Raw genomic sequence first — 13,813 nt, 5'->3', positions numbered from 1 at the left:
GTGAAACATTATGAAAGTTTAATTTTTAATTAAATCTGAAATACCAATTATAACTGAAAGAGATTTTAACCTGTTTCTTTTCAGACTGCCTGAAGTTACATTTAGAGACTGAAATCACTGCACCTTAAAAACAAAAGATTGAGCTGCACTGTATTCCTGTAAGTCAAAGCTTCCTGTACCTTCTTCTCTGTTTCTGTGACCAACCCAAAAAAGGACAAAAACATTGGTAACATAGTAACCAGACACGAGTAAAAATGTGAATGTCCCTGAAGAAATATATGTTTAAATGATTTTCTTCTTAAAAAAAAAAAAAAAAAAAAAAAAAGTTGTTGGTCTCAATATTCAGGATGTCTTTTTTATCCAACCTAAATTGTGAATCCTTTCTTTTGGCTGGTTTGAATTTCATTAGAGAGGGTGTCACCCACTGTGCATGAGCACAGTGACACACACCCTGTCTGGAAAGATTCTTGCTTTTTTTTTTTTTTTAAGCCACTCTCACTGAAGGTGAAAGATTTCTTATGGAATCAAAGTAGATTTCTTTTTCCTTTGTGATGTCATTAGAAATTTTTAGCCTTTGTGTCAATGGAAATGGAGAGAAATAAAGTTCATGATGACATCACAAGATTCTGTTGCCTTGAGGACTTTGGGCAAAACTAAGTAAAATGCATAATTCCCTTGTGTGCGTGTGTTCCCCATTCTGCTACGAAGCAGTCAAAATAGCACATCTTATGTCTTCCCGTGAGCTACAAGGCTGTCTCTCAGAGCCCCATTGTTCCATAAATGCATGTCAGAGTCTACCACAGTCTGGTCTACCCTTATTTAGCTGCTGTTTTGTCAATGTACTTGGAAGAACAATTAACATTTGGGATTTCAACGTCTGAATAACAGGCAGTGAATAGAACCCAAGCATATAAAAGATTCAGACGCCCAGGGTAAGAAAACAGAAGCTTATAGTTGGTGAAGAAAAAAAGAAAAGCATTTTTAATGCTGCACTCAAAGGTTGTGAAATACTACAAGGAAAGTCAATCTGTTTTTATTTTTAATTTTAGATCAAAATGTACATTTTGGTAATAAAATCCAGAAGCTTATGATGTCTTCCTCAGTTTTACAGTTAATGTATTGCAAGTTTTTTCACTAAGAGTCTTAAAACACTTAACCTTCCATTGTTGGAATGCCAGATGTGGAGTCTACTGCATCATGGTTTTTAGAGTGTCACAGCCCCCAATCAACAGAGTACACTAAAGGTGATTCAGACAATTGCTTCCATTTTTCACCCTAGGTCACTGCATTTTTGTTGACTGTAGTTCTTGTGTGTTGAGAGTAGACAGTTCTGGAGTTGCTTACATGTCTCTGCCTATGGTGTGAATTCCTGCTAAGTTCATTTTTGTTAAGAGATGATGCATTGACAGAGCAAGGTCACCTCACTGTCATTGCATCGGTGAAACGAAGGAGACTTTGGCAGTTTGTGTATGTCGTCCACTGAGCATGGTGCCTGGCTGATATCAGTGAATAAATGATGATTATTGTTATTGTTGTCATAACTACAACAGTTCAAACCCACAGACAGTAAGGTCTCTAAGAGCAGGGGCTCTTTCTTACTCATTTTTGTAATTCCTAACCCTTGATACAATAATATGTAATCATGAAACAGCTGTTATTAGTTTAATTTCAAAACTTTTTAAAAGTCAGAAATCCAGGGTTCATGCTATCAGAGAATATTTATTATAAACACAGGTTGAATACAGTTTTTGACAGCCAGGAAGGAGGTGGTAAAGGAATTTGCCAAACACAACCTTTCTGCTTATCATATCATACGAGGCATCCGTCTCCCAGCCCCTTACCTCATTGACTTTACATTTCTTTTTCCTGACCAAGGTGAGAATTGCCCATTCATACCACATCCTTTTCACCTATGAAATGGTCTTCAGCAGTTTTCCACTTAAGTTGTATGTTTTATATTCCACACGCTAGAGTCGACTCCACAGATAAATATGCCCAATTCCAGGGTAGATGATGCTCGGATACCTCAGTTTGCCTTATTGCCATATGATAGATTTTGTTTCAGGGAAACGGGACAAGTGGTACAATAAATATTGGGTCAAGAGGCCAGGGATTTGGGAAGGAACCATTAACAGAATGTACTTTTAGTGCATAAAATGCTAGGACCAACTTTTCAACACTATTATGACCACAATATTCTTTAGAACTCAGAACCATTTGACACCTTCTAAGTTCAGTTTCCTGTTTGTTTTCTTTTTTACATACATTTCTCTGTCCCTCTTCCCCACCATCACTTTTTAAAATTTATTTCCAAAAGGGATTCTTTCATTTTTATTAAATGAGCTTCTGGTGATGCAAATTAAGGCTCTCATAAAACTTGACCTCTGAGGCAATACTAAAATGATGAAATTTAGGCTTAGTGAATTGTACTGTTATCATGTTCAATAACACTTAATGACATAAAAGAATTTTATAAAAAACATTTTATATATTTTAAGATTAAAGTTTAGACAAATGTAATGGCAGAGCATTGCCAAACATTATAGTGGGAAAGGATGTAAGAAACAAAGTCTAATCGCTTCATTTTTAAATAAGTAAATTGAGGCACAGGGTAGGGCACAAACGTTACACAAAGCATATTGACCACCATCACGGTTCATCCTTAGAGACCTAGACGTTGTAGTCTATCTGAATTTACAATCTGAGGCTTCAACCTTTTCTCTACAGTCAGGGTCTGAGAAATGTTTCCTGAGGAGCAAATTGCCTTGGGTTCATTTATTGAGACTTGTTGAACTGTAGTCCCTTTCATCAAAATCTCAAATTCATATATAAAGGAGTATCCTGAAAACGTTGGTTGATATCAAAAGAGGTTTCTGTTTGTTTGTTTGTTTTTGTTTTTGTTTTTTAAATTTTGTTCCTGGTATCATGCCTTTGGTTGAGCAACGAGTCCTGTAGAGGCAAATTTATTTGGTAGACTTATTATTCTTTATGATGATTTACGAAGTGGACGTAAGACCACTAGAAACTCCAGTAGTTTAATTGGGCTTACAGGCATGATGAAACCAGTAATCTGAGCAGAGCCATTGTGACGTGGAATTCAAACTTCCCAAGGGTGTGCACCATGCATGGTGTCAGAATGTCACTGTTGCCGGGGTCATTTCCATCAGAGGCACGTTTTCCAGAGTCAGAAAAAAAAAATAAAGAAATAAGCTTTAATATTTTAAAATGAATTACTTGCTCTGGTCATTTGTTTCACATTGCTTTCATTGGATTCTGTCATTTACCAATCCAAAGAGGCTATGGTAAAAACCTTTCTGTTATTTTACCCAAAGCTAAATTCTGTACGTTTTCTAGTTTCTTCCATTATCTTAATTAACCCATCCAGGCCTTCCCTCTCTCCGCCATATACTGAAAGTCAGTGGCCTGAGTCTTTGTGCCTCAAAGACAAAGAGACAATAGTTCTGCCCTTTAAAAATTCCATGGAAGCTTTGGCATATAGAGAAGATGGAGGAATCGAGACATGGTGATACCAGAGCAGGGTCCTAGATGTAGATGTCCAGCAAAGTTCTCTCTTCAAACCTCTTCTCCCTTTTCTTTATAATAATGAATTAATATTCTGTGCCTCCTATGAACAAAATATTTTACCAAGAAACACAGATAAATAACACATATTTTCTGTTATTAAGGAATTCATAATTTATCTGGGAAAAACACATCTTTCTTATAGACAAAACGTTATATGGTATAGCAGAGGAAGTAAATGGTTATCATTTTTTTCTGGGCCATGAAGGAATAATGTGATACTAGCAAGAAGCCTATGAAGAGGGAGTAATAAATGAAAGTCAAGAGAACATTGAATAGTATTGGTGTGATTTCAGAATGCTTGTTGGGGCCAGTGACTAGAGGAGGAATTGGATGAGAACCATAATGTATGGGAGGATCAGTTTTCCAAAGTGTGGGTTGTAACTCATTAGTAGGCCATGAAAGTTTAAAAGATCACATGTACTAGAATGACAGGAAAATAAACATTTTTTAAAGCACATCACGTATTTTTAAGATACTAGATGGCAAAATAAGTGTATTTCTTATTGAGAATTATGCCCCAAAATATAAAAGCAGCTTAAACATGGCAGAGCTTTTAAGTATTTAACTCATATAATCCTAATTAAGGGATAAAATTATCTTCTTCCTTATATATGAGAAAATGATGGAGTTAAGCAATTTGCCCCAGATTATACAACAGGTAAATAGTAGACACAGAATGTGATCACGTCTGTCATACTCCACATTCATACTCTTCTCATGACTTGACACAGCTTCTCAGAATTACATGACTTCAATTATTTCACTATGGATAACTCAGAAATTTATACCTCCCATCCTGATATGTCTTCAAAACTTTAGTCCTATATTTCCAACATCCTTATTTAAATCTTCAACTAGAAATCGCTCTAGTTTCTCTGAGTCAGTATATCAAAGCTAAATTTATTCCTCTACCTAAAAACCATCCTCCTTTTGACTATCCTAGCTTTTCTAACTCCAATTCTCTAGGACATCTTTATTCAAAATATATCATTCTTTCCTCTTCTTCCTCCTAGATGTCCAGTAAGTGGCCAAGTCTCATTCTCTTTCTTTGATATCTCTGTTCTAGTCAGGATTTTATCTTCTCTTGCTTGCAAAAATCTCCTAATTGGAAGAGATGGAGCAGGGAGATCAGTTTATCCTAAACACTGCTGCCCCATTAACTTTTCTAAAACAGGAGCACTAAGATTATGTCGCCTTTGTTCAGACAAAACTTTCAATAATTCTATGTATAACAATCCCTAATCAATATACATGACACCCTAAAATCTAACTCTAATCCCATTTCTTAGTTAATTGTCACCTACCCGGTTATATGTACTATATACTCAGGCCAAGTTCTCTCACTTACCTTTATTCATATTGTTCCAGCATCTGGAATGTCCATCATTCAATTTTTTCATATGCAAAACCAACCCATCCTAACAAGTTCTTTTCCAATGTTATTAATTTCATGAATCCTTCTTTCTTTGACCTGGACAGAAACAATCCACTCTCCCCTAACCACCAAATTTACTTACCACCTGTAGTGACCTTGCTGACAACTTGATTTTGGACTTGTAGCCTCCAAAACTGTTAAATTTTGTTCCTGGTATCATGCCTTTGACAGTACCCAATATAATAAATATATAATAAATATAACAAATTTGTGGTACTTGTCACAGCAGCTCTAAGAAATTAATACAATACTCATCTACACTTTTATTGAGACACGAATTACTTTCTACATTTTATAGCACTTTATCTGTATGCCTTATTCCCTTACTAGAAAATAAAATTTTAAGGGAATAGTCCATATTTAATTAACATTTCTTAGCCCTACTGAATCTACCACAATAGAATCATTAACTCATTATTCAACTATGCTTAATACTAGAAATATAGAAATGATCCATTACAACCTTCATCATGAAATTGATAGTCTCCTAAGGAAATTAGACATGAAATAAATGCAGACATTATTACAGTATTACAAACTGTGGTCCCCGTAAAGAGTTATGTATGCAAGACAACATTGAGTGGGGGAAATCCCTTATACTGTCCTTTGGGTGCTCAGGACAGAATTCTCAGAGAGAGTGTCCTTTGAGTTGAGCATCGAAGGACGGAAATTAATATCACCCAGGTGAAGAATTTGGGGTAGGGAAGGGAGTATGGGAGGGGAGAAAGCTCCAGATAGAAACTGCATATACAAAATCCTGTATTCAAATACAGACTTTCTGTATTCAAAGAACTAAAAGGACTTCAGAGTGGCCAGAGCAAAGTGAGCAAAGCAGAATGGCTGGAGTTGTGGTCAGAGAAATGCCAGAGTGAGGAATTTAAATTTTATTCCTAATGCAGTGGGAAAGCACATAGTAGATACACATAAAAATACCAATTGAAGGATAGCTCAAGAATAGGACAAGAGCAAAATTAATTCAAAGGTAAATAATATACACATGCTAATAAAATCCATACATTTATTTTAAATCCTTCCTGAAGGTTTACCTCTGAGTTTGAGGAGAGCTTGGACTTCTGAAATTGAGGTCTTATACTTCAAAACATATTTTTCACTTGCATAAACTGAGTAGATCTCCGACAACCTTCTAAGATAAGGTCAAGTTGATTTTATTTTCTTTCTAGTTAATAATTATTAAATTCTGTTGTTGGTTAATGGATTTCTTATTTTTGTTTATTTTTTAAGTGGCTGTTGTGTAATGTAGAGATGCATACCAAAAATGTGTTTTGTTCCTAGACTGTATTTTTTATCTGTTAAACCTTAATCTCCTTTTTAATTTTGGTGTATTTTATCATGTGCAATGACTGGGGACCTGGAGGCATAGAAAACCTTGAAAATAAATCATCATTATTCTCATTATTACTACCTACAACATTACTGGATTTCTGGATTGAAGAACAATCCAGGCTTTTTTTTTTTTAAGTATGATGCATTAATAACCTGGTATGCCACTAAGCCAGAATAGAGATATTGGTTTGTTTGCAAAGTAATGGAAATTATCCCCTTTTGCAATTAAAGAAGAAATAGAGTAGAGGGAATGTGGAAATTGAACCATAGAGAAGTAGCTTAAGCTCTAAAGATACGAGGATTTATCTGCTATAGCTCAGTAAAAAGACCCTGGAACCAGAAAATATTATAGCGACATGGAATCTTAGGAATTATTTATTCTAGCCTCTTCATTTTGGAGACGAACAAAATTCAGGCCTAAAATTCCTATCCAAGTCATAGTTAAATAGTTAATGGCAGGGCTGGTACTGTAATCCCAATACTCAGGAGCTAAATTACGACAGCCAAACCAGCTAATATGTGATCAAAGCCCCTGTCATAACCCTTTCAAGGTCTTGGGTAGAAAAAGAAATATTAAGTGCAGGAGATGAGTCTATGTACAAACCTTAATTAATAAAAAATCTGAACAATATATATTACAATACTTTTACCTAATATACCAAATACTTTATAAAGAGTTGTCTGTAATCCTTGCTACCACACTCAGCAACTACCCAGCAAAGTAGAAACCATTCCCATTTTATAATGAAAAAACTGAGCCCCAGAACGATTAAGTAGCATCTAAAATTGCAAAGCCAGTAAGTGAGGTGTGTATTACTATTAGACCTAACTGATTCAAACTCTGTGCTATCTCCTGCTTGGTGTTTTTAAAACTGTTGCATTTAGTTATTGCCTGAGCTAGTGTGGTCACAAAGGTCATTAGTTCTCTAATAGCCCAAATGTCTAAAAGACTGAAAAAATTTAGGAGGGTAAGAAAAATAGTTACATTTAGCAGATGCCCTCTCCATAAAACTCTTCACATTTAATTCTTACAGCATTGACTGTAGATTGATGTCATAATCCTTAGTTCACAGTATCAGAAACTGAGGCTCAGTGAGATTACATTGCTCTATACATTGTAGTGGAAAAAAGCCTGAGCCTGCATTCATACTCTGATCCATCTGACTGTAAGTGTTCCTCCTATTATTCTACCCACATCCAAGTCTGTTCTTCTCTTGGATGCTAGTTTTCTATGGTTTACACACCTCATCTGGCAAAGTAGAATTGTAATACCTGCTGTCATAGACTTCCCAAAAAAGAGAGAGTGCATTGAGAGGTTTCTTTATAATTATATCATCATGGCTGGAAATAAATATAATGTCCTCTATATGTTTCCTCCTTTGAAAAATGGGGATGTGGGAAGATTGGTAAAATCTTTAGCGTTAGACTTTCATTTCTGCATCATCTTGATTTACTGTGTGTCTGTGCCCAACACCCCATCATATCACATATAATAGTTCCAATAACCTAGATCATACTGGAAAAAAACCTTTGAAAAATGAATGAGAAGTAAAAAATTGTAATTATTAGACCAATAAGAAGGAATAATTCCAATGTTTAATAATTGGAGTTTGGTTTACATTTTTCTTCTTAAGACTAACTTAATTAAAGCCTTTAGTGTGATCAGAGGTAAAGGCCTATGAAGGTACTCAGCCTTATTGCTACTATAAAAAATGTAAAACTTTGAGGCCAGGCATGGTGGCTCATGTCTGTAATCCCGTCACTTTGGAAGGCCGAGGCGTGTGGATCACCTGAGGTTAGGAATTCGAGACCAGCCTGACCAACATGGTGAAACTCCGTCTCTACTAAAAAATACAAATAAAATTAGCCGGGGATGGTGGCGGGCGCCTGAAATCCCAGCTACTCCAGAGGCTGAGGCAGGATTATCACTTAAACCTGGGAGGCAGAGGTTGCAGTGAGCCGAAATTGCACCATTCCATTCCAGCCTGGGCAAAAAAAGCAAGACTCCATCTCAAAAAAAAAAAAAAAGCAAAACTTTGAAAATTCAAACATGCTTATGAATTGCTAGCACTATTTTCTAAAGACTACTGAGGACTACATTGAAAATGAATGCACATATGTAACAAACCTGCACGTACTGCACAGCACATGTACCCTAGAACTTACAGTATAATAAAAAAAAAAAAAAGAAAAAAACAGTACAGAGAGATGGACTGGGATTGAAACATTGCTGATGACGGGTGCCACTGCAAACATAACCCTGAATTACCTTCCATGTGTGCCAACTTTAGGAGCACTGCATGTAAACACCCCCATTTCTGAAGAGGTCATATTCTATTACTGACACACTCAAACAAGTGTTCTAAAGCCAACTCTCACTGTAGAATAATAATCTGAGTCTGGGAATGGGATGTGGGGCTTCAGTATACATAACAATTTTACGGTAATTAGAGGCAATGCTACCCGTTGGAGTCTCCAGTAGTTGTTTCTTCCCCCTGCTTCTTGAGTTTTGACTTCTGCGATTATCTGTGTGAAAGCCCTTAGCAGTCCATTCAAGTCTTCTAAAGTAAGCCAGTTAAAAAATACCTTTCCTGCTTAGCAGAAGGGACTTTGTTCTTTGTTACTACCTTGCTCTTTGCAATATGTTGCTAGTAGTCCTAAATCAGAATGTGCATTAATATGTCTTTTGAATTACTGGGTCTCCTCAGGAGAAAAAAAATGTTTTCAACAATCTTATAATATTTTGTTAAAAATCCAATTCTGGTTCAATGTTTTGTTCTCAAAGGAATTTTGAATGAAGAAAAAGCTTTTGTAAGAGGGAGGAAGCTTATCTAATCTCTTCAAGACTGATGAGAAGCAATCAGGAGCGTGTGACTCTTTGAAACAGTAAATTTCTAGGGAATTAGGCACACGTTTCTCAGGAACAATAAAGAGTGTTACACTTCAGGTTGGCTCTAAATGCACCCCTTCATGTATCCCAAAAGACGATTTGAAAGCACCATTCTCTGAGTCAACTGGAAAGGGAGGAGGCCATGCTGAGCTGAGTTTCTTTCAGGGGGTCAGGAGACACTGAATACAGAATGAAGATCACTCTTCTGATTAGTGTCGAATGCTCAGTTATAACCTTTTATAATAAAATGTCTTCAAAGATGTAAGAAAATAAATTGGCTCAGACAAGAGAGTTACTGGATATTAGAAGATTCAGATTTTTGACAAGGTCTTCTACTTGTTTGCAAATGTACTATCTTGACCATATAAAATTTGCCTAACCTTTGCTAAAATTTCACTAAATTGTTCTTTGCTTACATTACTTGATATTTTAAGACTTTGTTAGATAATCAATAAGTGATAGATATGTAGCATTGTTACTGTTGCTATTGTTACCGTCAGTGTTCTCTTCCCTTCTCTAGGTTAGGGTTGGCAGGTACAGCTATGAACCTGGGTTACACATCTAACCCCATATTTGCTCATCTTTTTGTAGCACTGGAAAGTCTGAGGGGCCTGACTAGACTCTGGCTGCTCAGTAGTTAACTTATGCTCATCTCATCTAAAAAAAACTTTTCAGTGAAGTTTTAGTCACCAGCCTTTTAGGAGATAGAAAAACAGTTTGTATGGAAAGCTCTCATTTTTAAATAAAAACTGATTATATCAAGCTAAGTGAGACTCTCTAATTGATGACATAATACCGTCTACATTATAATTGCACTTACCTCTAGCGAGGCAGCAAGTATAATTGAAAGGGAAGAGTATGCGGCTACCTGGAGACTTGATTCAGGTGTTGTCAGTTTTGTCTTAAGATCATTTTCCTTATCTGTAGGGGACATTTTCTCCCATCTTAAAGACATATGCAAAAAAGTCAAATGATATATATGGAGTATTATTTAGAGTTCCATGGAATAAGGCTAGTTTATAAATATCATATATTACAATAGAAGTACTAGTGAAAATGTAAATCTCTTTGAGGTCTCAAGAGTAAGGTCCTTTATCTGAGCTCTGAGTGGTTGGAAATTTGTTTTTGAGTCATCATCTAGGGAGGTCTTCTGTTGTTACTAAGTACTGATCATAGATTGGAAACAATGAAGAATGAATTGCTAGTGATATATTACTTCTTTTAAACTGTTGCTTTGAAAGCATTTGTTACTATAAATTCTCTGAGAAGGTTCTCTCAAATTAAAAAAAGCAACTTACTGTTATGTCTCTCCTATTATAGTCGGTGACTTTCTGGAGGGCAAAAAACCAGGAGTACCTCACTAATTTTCTTTCTCAGTCACCAAAGCTGGTACCAGATAGGTCTTCAGCGTTTTTTGAGCATCCTGTACTTTCGGTAAAATTTGTAAAAAAAAAAAAAAAAAAAAAAAGTATACTGATTTCATGAATTTGACTACATGCATATCATATGATATGGACAGATGATACATCCATGTTATTGAAGATAATGCAACCATTAGGACAAGAATGAATTATATCTATAGCTATTAACCTAGAAGAATAACGATAATTTTCATGGTAATGAGTATTTATGAATAAATATATTGGTATGTTTATATGAACATGAAGAAAGCTATAGAAAATAAGTCATACAATATTCTTCACATTGGTTATTTCACAGAGTTGGGAACAAAAAAATGAATCAGGAAAGATTATTAATTTTTCTTTAAACAGTTTTTGTTGTTTCACTAGTTACAATGAACATCTATTATTAAAGAAGTTTGCCAATTAATAAATAAAATTATTATTTTATTAATTCTTTAATTTTCAGATAAGCAGACTGAGAAAATCAATCAGCACACAGAAGTTTTATTTTCATTTGTATTGCCTCAACTTCTGTAGCACAAAAGAAAATGCATACTCTAAGTAGACTGATTCATTTAATCAACAAATATTTCCTGAGCTCTAGTTGGTACTAGTTCTTGTTAATGAATATGTCTGTGTGTGTGTGTGTGTGTGTGTGTGTGTATTCACCATGCTTTTGTATATAAGATAAATGGTTACTTAGGTGATAAATTACATCATGTTTCACTTATAAACCTCAGGACAAGTGTTTAAATTGAACAAAAAATATACACAATCAAGAGACTTGATGACATTTCCAGAACTCTATAATCTGCTTAAATATTTCCCTGTTTATGTTATTCTCACCTCATGACTTCTGCAGACCATTTTCATGACTTTTGTTCTAGTATAAGTGTTATAATAGCAGATCCTTATAATCTAGATATTAATTATCCTTGTAACTGATCCCTCTTCTACTCCTAACTCTAAAAGGATACTTAATCTTTTCTAGCTTGAGTGGATCTTTTGCTGTTTATAATTCTAAATTTCTCTTCCCTTCCTCTCAGTATGCTCCAGGCCCTAATCGACTTTTAAAATTACCTTCACTTATTTACTCTTAGCTCCCCCAACTCAGGATCATTTTATCTCAGAACTTCCTAATTCTAGCTGCATGTTAAAACTTATAAAGTTTTTTTTAAATGTTAATGCATTGTACCCACCGAGATGTTCTGTTTTGGTTGGTAAAAGATGGAATCTAGTTGCACACTAACCCCTTATAGGAATCCATCTCCTATTTCATCTTAAAATTTTCAATTCAGTGAAGTCAAATTAACATGCTGCTTCACACTGGAAAACCATTTTTCTGGATAATGACTGCTTCTCTAACCAGACAATAGTAAAGCTTTAACATTATGCATAATACAGCTCTATGTATCATCACACAGACATGCATGTGACATGCATACAAACACATATGTTAAGCTAATGACCAAATTTAAACACATAAGTTGATAAATATACAATTGCTCTTTAGATCCTATGCATGAAAATAATTAATTAGACCTTGTGACCAAACTTAAAAATTCCTCTGATATGGTTTGGCTCTGTCCCTACCCAAATCTCATCTTGAAATGTGGCTCCCATAATCTTCATGTGTTATGTGAAGCACCCAAGGGGAGGTACTTGAATCATGGGGGCGGTTTTTCCTGTGCTGTTCTCATGATAATGAATAAGTCTCATGAGATCTGATGATTTTATAAAGGGGTAGTTCCCCTACACACACTATCTTGCCTGCCTCCATATAAGACATGCCTTTGCTCCTCCTTCACCTTCTGCCATGGTTGTGAGGCCTCACCAGCCATGTGGAATTGTGAGTCCATTAAGCCTCTTTTTAAAATAATTACCCAGTCTTGGGTACATCTTTATTAGTAGTGTGAGAGCAAACTAATACATCCTGTTTAAACCTAACTATTGTAAATGAAATGTCCTTTATTCCTAAAGAGTGTCAGAATATGACTTGAGTCTGACTAGTGAGGAAAAAACTGGTGGCTGACAATAATGTCGAAAGGAATGCACAGTTGATAGCCAAAAGGTGAAAACAATCCAAATGTCCATCAGTGGACAAGTGGATTAACAAAATGTGGTCCATACATAGAATGGAATATTATTCATCCTTCAAAAGAAATCAAATTCTGACATATGCTATAGCATGGATAAAACTTTAATACATTATGTTAAGTAAGTACCTAGAATAGTCAAATTCCTAGAGACAGAAAGTAGAATAGAGGTTACCAGGGGCTAGGAGGAAGGGGAAATAGGATTATTATTTAATGGTTACAGAGTTTGAATATGGAAAAGTTAAAATATTCTAGAGATGGAGATGGTTGTGATAATTCCATAACAGTGTGAGTATACATAATGCCACTGAACTGTACACTTAAAAATGGTTAAAATGGTAAATTTTTAATATATATTTTGCCACAATAAAAAATGTACCTTTGAAAACTTGTTAAAAATATCAGTGAAAGTACATTGCAGTTACAGAGTTTAGAAGAAAAATTGAACTACATAGTCTGTTCACAGAATCATTAGAGTTTTACGAAATATGGTAATTTATTGGCTTAAGTAACAGTCTTTACCTTGCTGTCATACTTATAAAATTCACATACTGGTATTATCCTTGATTCACAGGCAGTAATGACTGTAATGAACTATTAGAGACTATATTTTAAACAAGCAGAGAACTATTTAAATTTGTAGCTATGATAGACATTCTCATTTTGGTCAACTAATGGCAGAGAGGTAGAACTGCAGGTTTCTTTTTCATCAACAATGTTATATCTTACCAAATTATCTTCTTGGTAGGAGAAACCATGGCTTTACTTGAGCCTGTATTTTCCAATGATTCAATACGTAATCAGTTGCTCCCTTTTTTTCCCTGACATTAATAAATTTCTTGGTATACAGTTCTGTGAATTTTAACATATATATAGATTTATGTAACAAGCACCACCATCACTATCAGAATATGAAAGAGTTCCATCACACTGAAGAACTTCTTCTTTTATCCATCCTCGCACCACTAACTCAGGGCAACCACAGATCTCCTCTTCATCATTACAGTTTTGTCTTTCCAAGAGTTGTCATATAAATGGAGAAATATATATATATATAATA

General features: G+C 35.1%; 1 pseudogene; it reads right to left on the bottom strand.

The window, feature by feature from the left end:
• The window catches only part of LOC105529643, a 171,870-nt pseudogene that overhangs the window by 138,414 nt on the left and 19,643 nt on the right, over positions 1-13,813 (bottom strand).

This window comes from Mandrillus leucophaeus, unplaced genomic scaffold (assembly GCF_000951045.1).
Source record: "Mandrillus leucophaeus isolate KB7577 unplaced genomic scaffold, Mleu.le_1.0 Scaffold775, whole genome shotgun sequence".
Lineage (NCBI taxonomy): Eukaryota > Metazoa > Chordata > Mammalia > Primates > Cercopithecidae > Mandrillus > Mandrillus leucophaeus.
Note: the sequence above shows the minus strand (reverse complement) of the source record. Positions and strands in the feature narration are given on the sequence as shown.